Genomic DNA, 18,942 nt, shown 5'->3' on the forward strand with positions numbered 1-18,942 from the left:
AAACATTGTCAAAGTAGAGGCCTGTCTCACATCTTCAGGAAGACTGTTCCAAGTTTTAGCTGCATAAAATTTAAACGTTGATTCCCCATGTTTAGTCCTGACTCTGGGCACCAGCAGGAGGCCGATCCCTGAAGTCCTCAAATTGCGAGATGGTTCATATGGCACTAACATGTCGGAGATATACTTTGGACTTAGGCCATGGAGAGACTTATACACAAGCAGAGCCGCTTTAAAGTCTATTCTTTGAGCTACAGGAAGCCAGTGCAGAGACCTGAGCACAGGACTTATGTGCTCATACTTCCTGGTTCTAGTCAGGAGCAGCAGCGTTCTGGATGTACTGCAGCTGTGTTAAGGCTCGTTTGGAGAGGCCAGTGAGCAGGCCGTTACAGTAGTCTAACCTACTGGAGACAAGAAGCATTTCAAGGATCTGAATCTTTGGAGGGAGTTTAAAGTCTGTGTTGCCCAGCGACAGTCCCAAAATATCACTGCTCTAGAGGAGATCTGCATGGAGGAATGGGCCAAACTACCAGCAACAGTGTGTGAAAACCTTTTGGAGATTTACAGAAAATGTATGACCTTTGTCATTGCCAACAAAGGGTATATAACAAAGTATGGAGATGAACTTTTGTAACTTTGTTATTGACCAAATACTTATCTTCCACCATAATTTGCTAATAAATTCTTTAAAAATCAGACAATGTGATTTCTTCTTTCTCATTGTGTGTGTGTATATATATGTGTATATATATATATATATATATATATATATATATATATATATATATATATATATGTATATATATATATGTATATATATATATATGTATATATATATATATATATATATATATATATATATATATATATATATATATATATATATATATATATATATATATATATATATATATATATATATATATATATATATATATATATATATATATATATATATATATATATATATATATATACACACATATATATATATATATTTAGCCAGATAGCATCTGAACCGGTATCTTATAAGTTTCATTTACAGTCATCATTGTATGAGGTAGGCAGAGTAGCGTGAAGGGTCTTGCCTAAGGACCCACACTGGCTGTTGGCAATTGCTCATTGCACCCTCGGGGGGATTCAAACCATTCCCTCATGTGAAAGTCAGATGGTTTACCAGTTGAGCTAACCAGTGAGCATAGATGTAGATATATAAAACAACAGCGATGTTGATTATCAAACTGGTAATTTGTATAAAATTAAAAACAAAGATAATGAAGATAAAAAGTAAGATAGTTATAAAACAAAAAACAAAAAAACAAAAAAAAAAACAAAAAAAAAACCAAAACACCATGACAAAAGACACCATGGCCATAGTTGTGATTGTTTACTAATGTGAGGTACTTTGCAGTTTATTTGGAGTCTGTATAGAGACTGTATAGCTACACTGATAACACTATCTCTGCTTGGTTACAAACTATATATTTCTTCTTACTCTCCAGCCAGAGAGGCTATGTTGTAGCTGCCATTTGGGATGTGAATTAGCATAAGCGTGACACTTGGACTTCTGACCCCTTATGCTGACAAGTGGGTTTCCTTGGAAGGAGATGTTCATTTTGACTAATTACGAGCTCATGTGTTGCCTATGCAGCACTTTTCTCCCAGAACCCATCCATCTGCAGTGGAGATTCAGGCTGCACCATAGACTGTATATAGCCCATGGGCTGCATGGACACTTTTCCGTGAGCTGTTAGCCACATGGCTCAGTGTAGTAACCAAAGGTTCAAATATTACACATGCTCTTCTTCAAAATAATAATGTGATATTCAAGTAACTGTGAAGAAGCTAGGTCGGTCTAGCAGCACCAGACCCATTATCTTTACTATTGGGCCAATTTTGGTGAGGGTATATTTTTCCAATACGAAATGAAATATATGCTAATGAATGATTTATACTAGCCTTCAAAATGTGCTTGAGTACCTTTGCTTAGACATTTTACATTTTAGAACTTACTAATAATAGGTTTGTTTAGAAAACAAAACACACATTTGGTGTTATGCAATGATGACAATTTGAGTTAACAACAGTGAGTTTTGTGATGTGTGTTTATAATAAAAAAAAAAAACTGTGCAGGGAAGCTCTGGATATTTACCTGTGATATAACAATCTGGGGAAATTTTAAATAGAGTGATTTTCAAGGCTCAGAGAAAGACAACCTTGTAAACAAGATTAATAAAGCAGGTGTGAAAGCAAAATACAACTCCAGGTGTGTTTTTGATGAGGGAACATGATTAAAACATCCAAAATGTCAATTTTGTTGAATATTCGTCATTTAAAGAAATTATAACATGTTGAAATGGAAGAGATCTGTATGCTTGAGTATATATTGCTCTCTGAAACAAATGTCTCTATAGGTCACAGAATTTCTTTTCATCTCTTCATAAAACTGTTTTCAGTTTTCATTACACAGAATCACCTGCTCACTCCTCTTACACTTTGGTTTTTCACTCACCGTTTAGCCGTCTCCTCATGCCTCTGCCGTTGGTCTCACGCTGAGAGTCCTGCTCGTAAATTTGGTCTTGTGTGAAACCGAAGATGTCTTCTCTGGACGGACGGCAGATCTTTTTTTTTTATCACTTGAGCCTTTTTAGTGCCACCAGCTCATGTCACCAAACCCAAGCACTGCTACGTGTTTATGTATGTGTATTTGAGCCCACCAGGGGGTACGGTGTAAGGTTAACATAGAAACAGCAAGAAATAAAAAGAGCTAGACATTTAAAACTGCAAGAAAAATACACTATGTTTAGGGGTGAAATCCAGAGGAGTGGTTTATTACAGTCTAGTACTGACAAGATTAACTTGCAGTTGATGGGAAGGTTTTAACTACAGAGTGCCAACAAATAAACACAATTTGGAGATGACATGTCCACTTTGAGGGCACAGTGACAGAAGAAGAGGGAGTGGGAGGATGATACGCTGTCAGACATTTGGGGATTTCTAAAACCTGCCAGCCACGCCAGAGAAAGGTTAGCTGTTGAGCAAGAAACACCCAGGCACGCTGAGTTTCTGCGGGACAGCTGGGGACTAATCTCTGGTCTGCAGCAGTTGTAGTGGTCAGATCACAGCCCGCCATCTGATAGTGGTGTGAAAATAAGACTATTAAGAAACATACAAATTGATTTTGCTGGATGTTGTGGTGCACCATTACAACTTTAATGTGTGATTTTACGTAAAACCAAATCTGTGAAAGGGCATTTCATGGAGTAGATGTTGTTTGCCTTTAGCAAGATTCTCTGTGATGCTTTGGTCAATATAGTACTTTGAATACGGCGCAAGTTTATTTGGGACAGGATGGAGTTTGAATAACAGTTGGTGGTTGTTGTTATTGGTGGTCATAATCACAATTGGAAAATGCAATGATGACATAGTCCCAGATGGGGGAAAGAGACAACTATTGGTTACATTGTATTACATTATATTTTATGAAATATTCAAATGCTAAATTCACAAACGTTGGACCTGACAAAAATTTACATTTTAACAAAATTCACTTTGGTAGTTGCCCCCAGTCTGTGTTAAATATTTTTGGCCTATATGTTGTGTATCATCTGAAAACCAGAAATAAAATTACTCGTATTCAATAGAAAACAGTGATTCCAAGATGGCTGTTGCCTCCGGCACCATATTTCTGTACACTCATGCTATACTTATGCTTCATGATTGATAAGCGTGATAACGCAGCCAACTACATAAAAAGTATTGTGCAAGAATGTAGTAGATTTTATATCAGAACAACTTAAACTCAGTATCTTAAGCTCTGTCTTTTCTAAAAACAGTTTTCCAAACTGCAAACTGACCACATGGTCCTAACACTGGCTTGGGTGAGATGTTCTGGCTTGGGTGAGATGTACTGTGTATTTAAAGATATGACTTCCACAGCAAATGGCCATACTAATTTGAGAAAGAAGAGGAAGCAAAAGTAAATCCAGCGTATTTATGATACTGTAAGCTCAGAGGGATTTGAACCTAGCCCCTATCATCTCATATGTTATGGCTTCTTTACGCCTGGAGCAAATGTAGTATCAGAGTAATGTACAGGAACAAATGGCTGGGCACATGTTAAAAAATGTGGAGAACCAAATGTTCTAATGCCTTTGTTATGAAAGTTATTATTTTGGTCTGACAAATCATCATGAGATAACCAGCACTCATGCAGATTCACAAGACACTCAGACACTCACTTAGGGGGGCCAGGGGGGTGTCTGAGGTCCTCTGGTGACTGAAGGTGCCCAGTGCATAGTTTGTGCATTGCTCAAAACAGCCCTATTCACGCAACTAAATATAAGACAGATGACGCTATAGAGGCAGGTTCGACAAACTGTGACCCCTGCCCTGCACCAGGGCATTTTGTCTGTGTCCAGTAATGTGCAGAATGTGCCACTTGAGCTAAGAGAGAACAGGAAGGTGGAGGTGAGTTTGTGTTATGCAGTGTAATAACAGAGGGACGTTAACTGGACACCAAATATCAACTCTGATCTAGGCTACAAATTTAATACTTAACACATCTAATGAGAGAACGCACACCTTGTTATGAATGCACAAAGGATACAGCCTGTAAAGTAACACTTCTGGAATATTGAGAGAATGCAAGAGACTAATTGATGGAAAATGTGTCAGGCACTTGACTTAAAGTTATGGTTGACTTAATAACATTTATTTTTAACAAAAATACACCAGTTTGTATTAGTTTACTATAAACTTGTCAAAAATGTTGAAACTTTCCATCGATGCAAATTACAATAGAGTGAACACTGCCTTGATTACTGAAGCTGGAAACATTTAATCAGTTGGAGTGTTTGTCCACTGATCTGAAGTTTGGCAGTTTGATATTAACATCATTGGTTGAGCCATCAGATCCACAGACCCACAGGTTGGCAATGTGATTCTAGCTCCCACAGATGAATGCTGTTGTTGTGTCCCTGGGCAAGACACTTAACCCACCTCGCCCCCAGTTTCTGCATACACTGATATATGAATGTGTGTGAATGCGTGAGTGGTTCCTTGATATAAAGCTCTTTGAGTGCCTTGAAGGTGGAATAGTGCTATATAAAAATGTGACCATTTACCATTAATCCAAGCAGCATGTACCACATGTATGCTTAGATATGTGTTTAAAAGGTTAATTAATTATGAATTCTCTATTTATTTACAAAATAATAGGAGTAATGTGCATTAAGTAGTGTAGAGAATAGTGAAAAAAACACCACCACCATCTGTTTACAGATTGATAATTTTACACATTGTTTTGAATTGTATATTTTCTATGGCAAGGTGGTCTAATATTTGAAATTAAATGTGCTTTTAACATAATTTGAAGATAATTGGATTGCATCTCAATAGTTCTTTTTCATTTGATAAAACAGAGACTTGATCCCATAACTGCAGTCATGCTTGACAGATTTTCTGAAAAGGTCAGGATGCAATGAGCTCTCATCTTCTCATGTCTGCACAAACACACAGAGGAATGTAAGCTGTAGTACTGACCACTCCTCAGATTTAAATTTACCAAACAGGCTGAAGGAGCAGATGAAGCCTGGCGCTGTCCAACTTGTCACCATCCCTCTGGCCTTTCTGTGTCTCTGCTTCCACTGCTGCGCTCATTCATCACCCCATCTCCTCACGTCTTCTCTGCTAGCTCTGTGTCCGGACCAACGGTATGTGGAGTGTACCTTTATCCCAAAAGCTCTGCCAAACCACTGCTCCTGCATTTTTAGCTTTCAGTAGGAACAGACCAGAGGGCTCAAAGTTACTCATCTTTCACAAGTAATGAAAAGAAATGTTTTATGAAGTTTTCATTATTGCTTTATATTGCAATGGAAGGCACAATCTTCTTGTGGTTTTAAAGCAGCATGTTTATTGGATTTTTGTAAAAAAAAAAAAAAAAAAAAAAAGAAAAAAGAAGAAGAAGTAACTTGTATGCTAAATGAATCGATATGTATTGCGCAATTAGGGCTTTTCAGAAGTTTGTGAGTGGTATGACAGTGCTTGTGCAATACTTTATAAGAAATGTATTGACCTAACAAACTTCAAACACTGTGCAATACTGAAACAGCCAGAGCAGATAGGTCAGATTGATAGTGAGCAGTGAAGTTGAACACATGATAAACAGGCCCCTCTCCCCCGCACACCTGTTAGAATAGCCCACAGTGAAGCGCTAAGGCCTTGGATCAGAGCCTTTTGTGGAGCAGGCACATTAGCTCTGGCTCTCATTTGTTTCAGGCCCATTGTGGCATTATCACATTGTCATGGAGCACAGAGCCAGTTCAGATCTGGAGAGCTCAGCTGCATTCTTCATCCAGACCTTACCTTTCTGATATTATGCATGTTTCGATTGGTGGGAGATTATTTCCTGGTTTATCTTCTCTTAATTTTATATAGTATTTTAATCTCTTCCTCTACTGGTTTTGTACGTTCATTCACTTTTCCATTGTGGGGGCAGGTTAAAGTTCTTATGTCCTAAATGTCATTGACTTGTTCAGCTTAGATCATAAAGTATGATGTAGAGCAGACTCGGTTGTATTGGTTGTTTTACTTCTTCTGAAAATTGGCAAGGCAAGGCAAGTTTATTTGTATAGCACAATTCAAACAGAACGTAATTCTGAGTGATTTACAGAATAAGAAATACATTAAAATCACAACACAATGAATCAAAACATAAATAATCACAAATAATCATCATAAAATTAACATTAAAAGAGAAGAGTGCAGAATAAAAACCTTTCAGTCATATACACATCTAAAAACTGAAACGTTGATTTCCATGTTTAGTCCTGACTCGGGACACCAGCAGGAGGCCAGTCCCTGAAGTCTTCAAAGTGTGATATGGTTCATATGGCACTAACATGTCTTAAATAATGCTTCAAGAAACACAAGCTTCCTGTATGTGACATTTTGACGGCTTTTTCCCATTTAAAAAGACTTAATATTTAGTTTTAAGCTGTTATGGCAACGGTCCTAATCTTATCTCATCATTTTGAAAGCCATAGATACCTTATAATCATATTGTAGTGATTGTGCGCCACATAAGCCACCATGCTGGCAGTGTCTCAGAATAGAGGCCGTTGTGTGTGCGGTGCCTGGGGAGGTGTTGAGTGTAGTGTTCAGCATTAGTCTGAAGGTCAGAGCTACGGAGACGCACACACGCACACACGCACAGCGGATGGTAATAGCTCCACTGACAGACATGAGCCACCAGCTGAGCGCCCGCATGGAGCAGGCCGAACGCCCGAAAGGTCCAGACACTTTTAAACATCAGTGAAGTCAAAGCTGCACAAAGAAAGACATCTGTAAACAAGATCCAGAACAGACAGAGGATTATAGCAAATGTGCATGTGTCTGATAAATGAGCTGGTCAGCAGGGACAATAAGGCCTGAGCTGTGATTAGCTTTGGGACAGATTTCAGTTTAATACTTCTATTGTCTGAGCACAAGGTTAGCATGGTTTACTCATTTAGCTTTCGTGTAAACATAATGGTGATGTCTATAGCTTGTTTATGAGTGCTAATTTTATGCCCAGTAAGACATGTAGACAAGTAATAAAAGTTTGGATCAGTGTGAACCTGATATTGTCTCATTCAGTGGTTCAGTTATGTAAGGCCAGGACTTTCACTGTTATGAATCTATTTTTATCAAATCTGCATCTAATTTAACAGCTTTGCCATTATTATATTAACATCACTTATACAGGGCAATGTTCAGGTACTAATTAATGCAATTTAGAAAGAAAAAAATATTGAATAGCATTTGAATATACATGTACTATGTAAAACAGTTACATTCTGGAGTATGTTTTTGCAGTATAATTTTGGATATTGATGTAAAAAATGAAAACTGCATGGCTACTAGTAAACTGTTTCCAATAAATCTGCATTAAATCTGCAGCACTCATATCCCGCATGTGGTCAGTGAGACGCCTAATGCCATTTTAAGTGCTCCAGTGTCTTGAACTATGAAGGCCACTTTGATAATATCCTTATTATAACAGGGTTTGTGAGCTTGGCCTGATCTGACCACATGTTTGCGTTATCCTGGAGCAGATGAGGACACAGTGCCATCCTCCTAGTGCTGATGTATTTGTGTGATAGTGGTGCGAGTGTGAATCCGTCAGGTTTCAGCGCCTCCTCCTCTCCAGACCAAACGCTCCACTCTTCTTCTCTGGTTCCCGTAACCGTGTCGGCTTGAAGATTACGGTAAATAATCGTTTAAGAAGTTTAGCACAGTATTAACTTATTCAGCTATAAATGTTCACAAGTATGATTCCAGGCCTAATGGTTTTGAAGTGGCAAATATAAAGCTCTTTTGGTAGAAACACTGGTACTATATGGACAGCAACAAATCAGACTCAAGTAGAATAATCAGATTTTTGGTGTGTTTACAATCTAATCAATTGATTTAGAGTAACTGTTAAAACAAATATAAATAAAATGATTTCCATTCCATTCACTTTCCCCTTTTTTGTCTTCTCTACACATCTAACCTGTAACTTAGTGTGGTTGTATCACTTGCTTGTCTCCCTGCACACATAGACCAAATCTAACGCAACCCAGTTGTTTTAATGCCTCACCGTGTAACATTCCAGGTATGGCGAACCCTCTACCAGAAAAGTCGCTATTGTTACATGATGCGCCTTTCACCGCAGTTTGTCAACACCTCATGAGTGCTTGTGCCCAGATGTTTTGTACAAAGGGGTTAATTCTTCGCCCCTGTCCTGCTTCTACTGTTACCCAATCCATAAGGGGAGCATCTCAGATAAACAGGCCGGGAGCGTCCTGTGGGTCTGTGTTCTGATCCAATGGCAGCTGCAGAAACACCAGGTCACATGGGAAACAGCTGGACAAACACACTGGGCCAGACACTGGACTTGAAGGGTGTATGGGGCTGAGCGGAGAGATCATAAATGGGTTCTTCTCCAACCCCTTCTCGCCCAAACAAAAAAGCAACAACATGTATTTTGTATGTAATTTCTACTGATGACATCTCCTGCCGCTGTAGGGTCTGTGGTGGGATACACCCTCATAGGTATATAATTTTGTTTACTTCTGCTTCTGCTTCAACTTTTACTACTAATAAACATGCATTCGTACTATAAGAGCAACTTGGCTTCTAATGGCAACTGCTTTTCTGCCAGAATCTCTAAAAAGAAGCTTCTCTAAATAGGTCTGATAAAGTCCTAACTTCAACTCAATATTGTTGCAAGTATAGACATTAAGAGTCTAGTGTTTGCTCTTCCTAAATGTGTATATATTTGTGAATGACAGTTGACTCTGGTGAATTTCCCTAGGCGCAGCTCAAACCAAATTGTTTCTATTTTTACATGTGTGGGGTGTGTGGGTGGTGTGAGCGTTTGTTTGGAGGAAAATGAGTGTTGGCCACATTTGCTGGTTTGTGCTGTGTGTTTGAGGCCTGGATCATTAACGTGTAACAACATTGTTCACAGCTTATCAGAACATTTAGTTCTCACCATGAGATGTCTGCGCCTGGACATCCTGACAGAGACTGATGGAGTTAAATACCATGGATGTGGAGGGATGGGCAGGGCCTGTCCCAAATACCCGACTATTTTTAGGGGGACACCTTGTGCAGGGGACAAAGGCTGTGGTGGAGGGGTCAGAGGGGGTTTGTGTGTGAAAGCACTAAGCTTTAATTCACAAGGTTCAATCTCGGCTGGCAGAAGGAACAAAGTTAAAATCTTATTCGGATCACAGCCAAAGCCAAAAGGTTTTCCGCTTCAGAGGCTCAAAAGGCTCACTTAGGATAACAAGAGACTATGTTCTTGGAAAAAAAAAAAATCTTTAATACATTTGCAGTTAATACAGTTTTAAATCAAATATGCTTCTAAGTTTAGCGTGATACAGATTATGCCCTAATGTGAAGTATAATTATGTACTGTTTCAGGGCAACAGGTTTAGAAAAAGACTAGTAGCGTTAAACTTATAATAGGCTTATGTGTTAACATTTTGCGTTTGACCACTAGGAGGCGCCAAAGGCAATTTTCCTCACAACAATGACATCCATACACTGAACCAGACAAACACACACAGTATTAATGAACACATTTCTCAACTATGCAGGTAGACCCACTACAACACAGGCTACAGGTTTACCGAAAGTTGGGTGAGATTAGCTCCACTGTCTTAGTACTGCAATTACTCTGTTTTGATTTGACATCTTTGTATTATACAGACACATGAAGAACAAGCACATCAGGACAGACCATGCTAGTCATTACAAGTACTTGTTGTTCAAAAAATGTTAGCCAATTAAAATACTATTTTCGTGAAATGTCCTGCTATTAGAATACATCACAACAGCAGTAATGATGTAGAATCAGTGGTGGAAAGTAACGAAGTACAAGTAGTAAAGTAATGTACGTTAGTAGAATTTTTAGGTGTATGTACACTTAGGTATCTGTACTGTTTACAGGATCATTTTTACTTTTACTTAACTACATTTGAGAGCAGGTATCTACTTTCTACTCCACTACATGTTTTTACTGGACTGAAAAGTTAAAAGTAGTTTTCATATGATTTGTTTTTTTTACCATGTTGGTGGTAACATGGCAGAAAGTTTTTGAATTTGGCCTTGAGAAGAACAAAAATAAATACACAAAATCTTTAAGAAAGAAATCAATTTGTATTGCTGTTGCACAAAATCTGTATAATAATTTAATCAGTCACTACATTTAACACTTAATTAACTTGTTAATTTGTTAATTAACAACACTTGTGTGAAGTACTTTTACTCTTTACTCTTAAAGTACTTTTTTAATTAGCACTTAAATACTTTTACTTAAGTACATTTTTTCATGTGATACTTTTACTTTTACTTGAGTAACCTTTTTACCTCTGTATCTGCACTTTTACCTGAGAAACAAAATGTTCCACCGCTGAGTAGAATAAACAAAAACAAAACAGAATATAATATCCAAGTCTAGATGGAAAATGATCTTACCTTTAACCTAGAACCTTGTACATTTCCCAGTATGACTTTATAGCACTCTTGGGACACCTTGCCTTATATTTTTTCATATGAAACTGAAGCTCCTCACTGAATGACCTAAACACACCACAACAAAGGCTACAAAAAGTTAAGGTTACCAAAGCTGGAATATAATGTAAGGTCCCATTGAGGGCAATGGTGATCGCCCGCTGTTTAAGAGCTAAAGTAACAGAGACGTGAAAGATGACGCAGACACAGACGAAAGGAGCTCTCAGAAACATGCAAGATTATGTTGCAACTTTTTATCTGATTATTATTACAGGATTACAGTGTTTATGCAACTGATCAAATGGTTGTTATAGTCATACTTCACACCATCTTAAACTATTCATTCTCATCATAAAAGTTTCTTAAGACATAATATAATATGGAGATAATAGCAATAAAAAAAATGTTAATCGGTCGCAGTAGCTCAGTCGATAAAGTGTTCATCCATTTATCCGTATGTTGGCCTTTCAAATGCCGATTTTTGACATAAATCAGATCCACTGACCCACAGGTTGGTGGTGCGATTCCAGCTCCCACAGATGAATACTGTCATTGTGTCCTTGGGCAAAGTGTGAATGGGTGAGTTCTTTGATGTAAAGTGCTTTGGGTGCCTTGAAGGTGGTGGAAGAGTGCTGTATAAAAATATGACCATTTACCACAGACGGAACCGCTGAAATACATCAAGGTAATACACCATCTGTTTCTCATATTGTATATTTGTAGATGAACAACAAAAATAAAACTATTGCATCGTTCTGGTGTAAGGAAACTCAATTTCTTCTGGTTATTTATTTTCTGAACACAAAGGCAACTGCAGGCTGTAACCAATGCCAAACAGGAGCAAAACAACAGTAGTCACAACTCACTAGAGCCAGTCTCCAAAACACACCAGTAATGCAACCTGATGAATAGAAACTTCATATTAACTTGTCGGCATAGCAACCACGTGTCACATACAAAAGGTGTTACAACAACAACAACAACAACAACAACAACAACAACAACAACAACAACAACAACAACAACAACAACAACACATAAACAGTTACACGAGTTACAACAAAAAGTGTCAACTCTGGACTAAACACAAAATATCAGATTATTGATACGTTGATCTTGACAAAAATGATGTTAAATAGAACAATCAGAGCCCCATTGGAATGAAAACTAAAACTATATATTTACTCTCATTGGCCTAAACACTTTGCTACAGATGTTAAGCTAGAGAGAAGTTTTTTAACATGTTGACTCATGGCATAATCAGTATTTTTGTAGGTCTAATAATAATAAAAATAAAAATACGTTGACTAGACCAGAGAAGCACTTATACTCTACAATGCACTCTACATGCCTATCCTAAACAACAATAAAACATTCTATATTTTGTCTGTTTTTATTGCACAACCAAAACATACTGAGATCAAATTTATTACATGTATGATTATTTAGCACAGGCAAACAGTGCTTTTCCCATGTTGTAACAATAAATATTTGACTCGGTGTTATTTAATGTGGGAAAAACTCCTGTATGTTCACTGCCGATGGTCTCTGCCGCTGCCCGCTGTGTAAGTCATGAGGAGGCTGGCTCTGATGCCTGCTCCCTGTGGAACTGTCCCATCCTCAAACCGGCCTTTATTTAGTGCACACGGACACGACAAGGCCAGGCTAAACTTGATGTCTTTGCCAAATGGGGTCTTTTTGGTTATTATGAGAAAGTCAGAACAAGATAGTTTTGGAGGGGGGCAACGGAGACTGTGGCACCTGGAGTTGTGTTTCATTCACACATTTTTAACACACAAATCCTGTATGTTTAGGCTGAGTTCTTTTCTCAACCAGAAAACACTCTCACACTCACACTTTCATTTTGTGATGTCATGTGGTGATACAGGAAGTGTTCCACTGTGTTTTTAAATGCACCTTCACTAGAATCATTTGCATAATTTCAACCCTGGAATTGCTTATCTCTACTACCTGTTAACTTGAAAACTACCGCTTCGTGACATCACAAGGTGGAACACAGCATTTTGAGCTTTGGAGATGTAGACGGACTAATAATAATGGGTTACTCAAAGTGAATGAAATAAAACACAACTGTGTGTTTCTGAGGAGGTAACAACATTCTAACCTTAAAGCTCACAAGAGTCCTTTTTGTGTAATATAGGATCTTTAAGAATTGCGTAACTTTTGGGAACATTTAAAAATATGAAGTAAAAGCATAATAGTAGTTCTGTGCGTTGCTAATAAAAGTTGCAAGAGGATTTTTCAACGTTTGACCCAGACGACACTGAGAGAGTCGGCCATAAAGGGACGTCTAAGGCCCCTTACTCATGTCCAGTGTATAATTCACATTGAAAAGTTTTTTCCTGCTTTATTTCCAGTCTGGCAGCCCTTTCCCCCTCACATAATTTAGAGCGTGTTCCTCAGGGGCAGAGGGTACTGTGAGTGAATCAGACCTCTCACTGTGTGTGAATATCACCTCCAGAAGTGGCTAGTCCTCAAGGAAACACTGTTAACGGGAAGCTCAATAAAAGCCATTTCCACCTGGCTCAGAAAGAATGGAAAATATATATGTAAGTAAAAAACTTCTGAATGAGTATACTGATCCTTCAACACTTACACAGTTCACACCTGAATGCTATTAAAATATATGTCAAATGTATTGGATGTGCTAATTCATAACCTATATGTGCATTTCTTCTACAAAAATAACTTAAGCTATACAATAAAAGATCCAATCCAACCAAAATGTATGCTGTACTAAATATGAACTGCCTATAAAAGTGACCTGATAACTGTCTTAACAACATCAAAAACAGAACTGTTAAAAGTGATCCAAACTCATTCCTCATAGCATTCTCATTCTTCAATTTCTAAGGGTTTATAAGTGTGTTTCACAACTTTCAGGGGCCAAGGCAGAATGGGCACTATATCACTGCTTACAACAAGTACCATGCTAACAGTGCACCAATGTTAACTGTCCAACTGTAACTTACTTTAGGCTTTATAATTAGATGTAGACAGGGCACAGTGTACTGACAACATGTCTGCACTTTTACTTCATTGGGCTACATGAAAAGCAAATCTGCCATTAAAGTAAATGTACAATTATACACAGAGGCTGAGCTTGAAATAATACAGCACTGTAATTATAAATCCTATTTATTTAGTACCCCCATTTAGTGGCTGCCAGTGCCACTCATCGCCAATGACTGGCGGTCAGATCCACAGGTTGGCGGTGCGATGCTGTCGTTGTGTCCTTGGGCAAGACATTTAACTCACCTCGCTCTCAGTGTCTGGTGTATGAATGTGTGTGTGAATGGGTGAGTGGTTCCTTGTTGTAAAGCGCTTTGAGTGCCTTGAAGGTGGAAAAGCACTATATAAAAATGTGACCATTTACCATTAACCATGACCAATTAAACCACCATAAGCACTCATACATCACTCCCACAGATGGTGAATCATCTTGCTCAAGGGCTCCATTACAGCATGCACTGGGATTGAATAGAGAACCATCCACTTAAAATTTGATCACTTAATAATAAGAAAAAGGTGGCGTTTTGATCACGTCTCAGATCTTTCCGGGCAGGTACAAATCCTCTGTAGCGCCACCTGCCACTCAGACTGTAAACTTTATAAGATTCCGGTGTACTTATTCACCTGCTGCAGAAAGTGTGTGGTCTATGTGACCTTTGAACCCTGAGGTCAAGGGCTGTGCTGTAAAACCTGTGACATCAGAGATGCCATGTATGAGGCTGACCCTGGGCTTTATTTTGAAGAACAGCCTGACCTGGACACTTTTATCATGGTACAACTGTAGCTTACAGAGACATTAGTTATGCATTTACAAGCATTCTTCACACAGCTATCTAAACAACACATTTGAACCTCTTGAAATAATTTGAAATACGCTGAATTGCAGTGTTTATTTTAAAGCACTTGTGGTGAGGAATTTGAAGTATGTTTTTTTCATTGGACATTCTACTAGTAATAATATAGCAAATTTAAATGAAAATTCTACACATAAATCACTTTCTATATCACTACCATTTACTTTTTATGCTAATTTTAAGTGTGAATTCTAATTACTGCAAAATGTTAGCAAGTTTACATCATAATAGAACTGTATCACTACATGCTAAAAAAGGGTAGTGCTATAAACAAAACATTATAATTACCTCATAGAAACATTTACTAATTCGTTTTTACAAATAAATGGGTTTCAGCTTTTTGTTATAAGCAACACTTTGAGGATGTCTTTCCCCTTTAAAACATATAAATATGACTCATCAAACAAATAGCTAAAATAAAAAACGAATTATACAAATATAAATATTTTTAATAGTTCATTGCTGTGGCAATGGTCCTAATTTTTCATCATTCTGAAGCCCAGCTCTTTATGAAGTGTTTTACAGAGAAACCACAACAAACACAGACAGGTTGGTCTTTTCCATCTCGTACTCCTCTGTGCCGCACGAGGGACTGAATCACACGGCTCAGTGGACATGATGGTCTGTGGACAGGGAGGAGGCTCTGATAATGCTGGAACACAGTCGCCATGGTAAAAGGCTGATCACTTTAACATGTGAAATCTGGCTTTGAGTTTTACAGTGTTGGCTTGAGCGAACGGATTCCTGAAATAGATATCACAGAACACAGACGTTGGCTAGACTACAAGGTCAAAGGCAGTCATTAAGCTTATTTTTAATCTACATATTGAATGAGTTTCTTTTGTAGTTAGCAAGATCTGAAAATAGGGTACTGAGGTAATTGTACAGTAATAACAGTAATATTAATCTAAAACAGTTAAATAATAGAAACCACCACTCTTCACAATGGCATTTCACTGTTAACCTGGCTCACGTCAGATTTATCACTCTGAATTGAGTTCTACACATTATTAATCTAGGATGGCTTTTGCTGAAAGCGACTCGAAAATGCTGAATTTTATGACGATTATTTGAATCTGTCTGGTTGAAGCGTCACAACAGCGGAACAAAAGGAAAAATCTAAGTTTTCTTACATCCAGTTGAGAGAAAAGCTCAGACATCGTCCCTGTCCACAAAAGTACTTACCTTCTGCACCTTTTTCACAAATAAAAAGTCAGGATTTTCACTAAAATATGCTGATGTAGGTCTGTTGGCGTTGCGATGTTTGTTTTGATTTGTTCAGGAGCTTTGCCTTTAGCTTCTGCACAAGCCTCAATGTTGCTCTGTGACTGGTCTGCCCACTTAACCTTACAGTGGAAGTCTCTCAAGATGGACCCCTTAAATATCACGAGAATCCATCTTGCCGTGCAAGGTTATTTCACTGTAGCAAGTGGCAGATTTTCATTTATTTTTTTTTATTGTTGTAAAATTAATACATTACATTTTGAAGCCCCAATGCATGACACAGAGTCTGAAATTTAAAAAAAAATATTTCAGTACAGAGATGTGGGAGGGGACAGGGGGTACATGAAAACTGACATTTTTGAACACTTTTGAGCTTTGAATGCAAAACAATGCAGGATTAAACAGGCATGAATCAATCTAAATATAACAAATTAGTAAACTAATGATGAGGAAACTCTGTTATAACATGGATAAAAGTTCACAAAAATTTGAGATAATAAGTTAGCATTTTACAATCGCAACTGCAGTGGACAGTCTGGGACTATGATCTACACTGATACAGAACTTAATTTACTTTAATTACATTCATTGTGTATGAATGGCTAAGTGGTTCCTTGATATAAAGCACTTTGAGTGCCTTGAAAGTAAAAAAGCCCTTTACCCTTCATATGCATGTTCTGGAGCATCTAACAAAGTTTTACTATCTTATAAACTATTATTTAGTTAGGCCACACTATCAAAGGACACTATCTAAGTTAGTTTTGTCCAATGTGATCTCACAAACCATAAACCTGTGCATGTATGTTTATATTTATTTATAGCAGGTGGAGAATACCCTTACATCAACAACCAGCTCAGTTGTGTTTTCCTTTCCGACTATAAAGTGTCACTGAGTAAAGCTTCGGACACTTAACAATGTGACAGCGACATCCACAGCGGCGTCCACAGCATCGCGCTCAGCTGTTTAACACAACTGTCATCCTCACACTGTGCCACCTCTGCCAGTGCTTCACATTGTCCCCATGTCTCTGGTATGACACCTTATGTTTCAGCTGCTGCAACCTGCTCCAGAATCAAAATGTAGCAAATGCAACAGGCAGATTAGGATTTTCACTTTAAAAAAGTCACTTAAAACAGAAAGAAAGTCTCTGGATTCATTGCTGCCCTTAAATCTCTAAAACAGCCTAACAAAACAAATGTTTATCTTTAATTGACTATACTGGCCCCTCTAATATGTCAGTATCATAATTGTGCTTTGCCTTTTGAGAAACCCGCTATCAATTTTTGAACCGGAATTAGATCAAACCAATCACCTATATGTTCAAATTAATTTAAAGCTGCCTTTGCTGGTCTAAAAATGTACATATGATTCAGGGCAACAGCAGCTGTTTAGTTTGAGAATAAGTATGAAATGTCATGCTTGAGACTGGATACTGGGCTGTGGTTATTACTTAAGCAGGTGTTGTACAATAGTCACTGTGTAGATGGGGCAGCTGCACAAGGCTTTGTGCCTCTAAACCACAGCTGCAGAGTTTAGCACCATAAGGGTCCGACCTGAACAGACATGTAACATGTAACTGCTGATCCTGGATCTGATGTGTGAGGACAAACCCATTATTGTTGGGCAAACAGGCTCCTGATGCTCCTTTGAAGGATGTCTTTAACATGCACAACAAACAAATCTTAATCAAACCTACAGCTCATGACTGAAGATGTTCTGGAGATGTTGCACTGCAGTTGTCAACTGCAGGCCAAATGCAAATTTCCACATGAGACAAGTTTTAAAGTACTAACCGCTCTATGTAAAGTCCACGGTTGCTCTTAAAGTTTTCCAGTTTTCCAGAAAGTTCTGATCCCCCTGATCCCTGTCTATTGTATCACTACAAAAAACTGGAGAAAGAAGTTTATTTTGTCTTGTCTGGTCAAGTAATGCTTTTATGTTAATCTGATAAATAAAAGTCATGATATTTTTAATTTTTAAAATGATCTTTAAGCACACATTCTGTGGTGTAAATGGTAAGTAGTACCATACCAAGTAGTATTATGAGCATATATGAAGTTTTTAAATTGTGTTTATGTACTTTCTCATGCTGTAGATGTGGTAGCTTCTCCTTCTAATTGAACTGAAGGGGGAACAGGTGGATCAGCATTTCCCGCAACACCAGTAAGATGCAAACAAGTTATACTTAAAAAGATGGTTGCAGGGCAAAACAAAAAAACTGATATTTAAAAATATATTCTCTTACTGAAAGTGATTTTTTTTTGACATTTATTTCAATTCTGAATGTATGCACATTTATAGTGATCATGTAGGTAATGAGTGGTATATAAAGTTATCCATAGTGTGATCAGGCCTTATTTGAAGCTATATTTCAATCTGTCATCGACACAGCTATAAAAAAGGTGATTAATATTAATTACATATTGAATAAAAAATGTTGACTACTTCTCAATAAGTTCCTAAATATATTGCAGCTTTCAGCATTGACTGTCTCTACATGTGCTGTATTATTTCAGAGCCAGACCCTAAGCCGCTGTAGCTCCAGAGGGTCCAGGATCGACACCTTTGCAGGGTTTAATTTTGTGTGCCATTGGTTGTTAAAAAAACACATGATGTAGTCAGTTGTTTTGGAGGGCACATGGAGCAGCCATCTCAAAGGACTGCATTTATGAGCTGTGGCCGGATTGGTTCCTGAGGTCCACGGAGCGAGGAGCTAAATCACCGTGTACAGCTGTTCTTGGGGCTAGTGGCAGGTGTATGGTTAATCGGCCATCACACACACACACA

This window comes from Periophthalmus magnuspinnatus, chromosome 21 (genome assembly GCF_009829125.3).
Source record: "Periophthalmus magnuspinnatus isolate fPerMag1 chromosome 21, fPerMag1.2.pri, whole genome shotgun sequence".
NCBI lineage: Eukaryota > Metazoa > Chordata > Actinopteri > Gobiiformes > Gobiidae > Periophthalmus > Periophthalmus magnuspinnatus.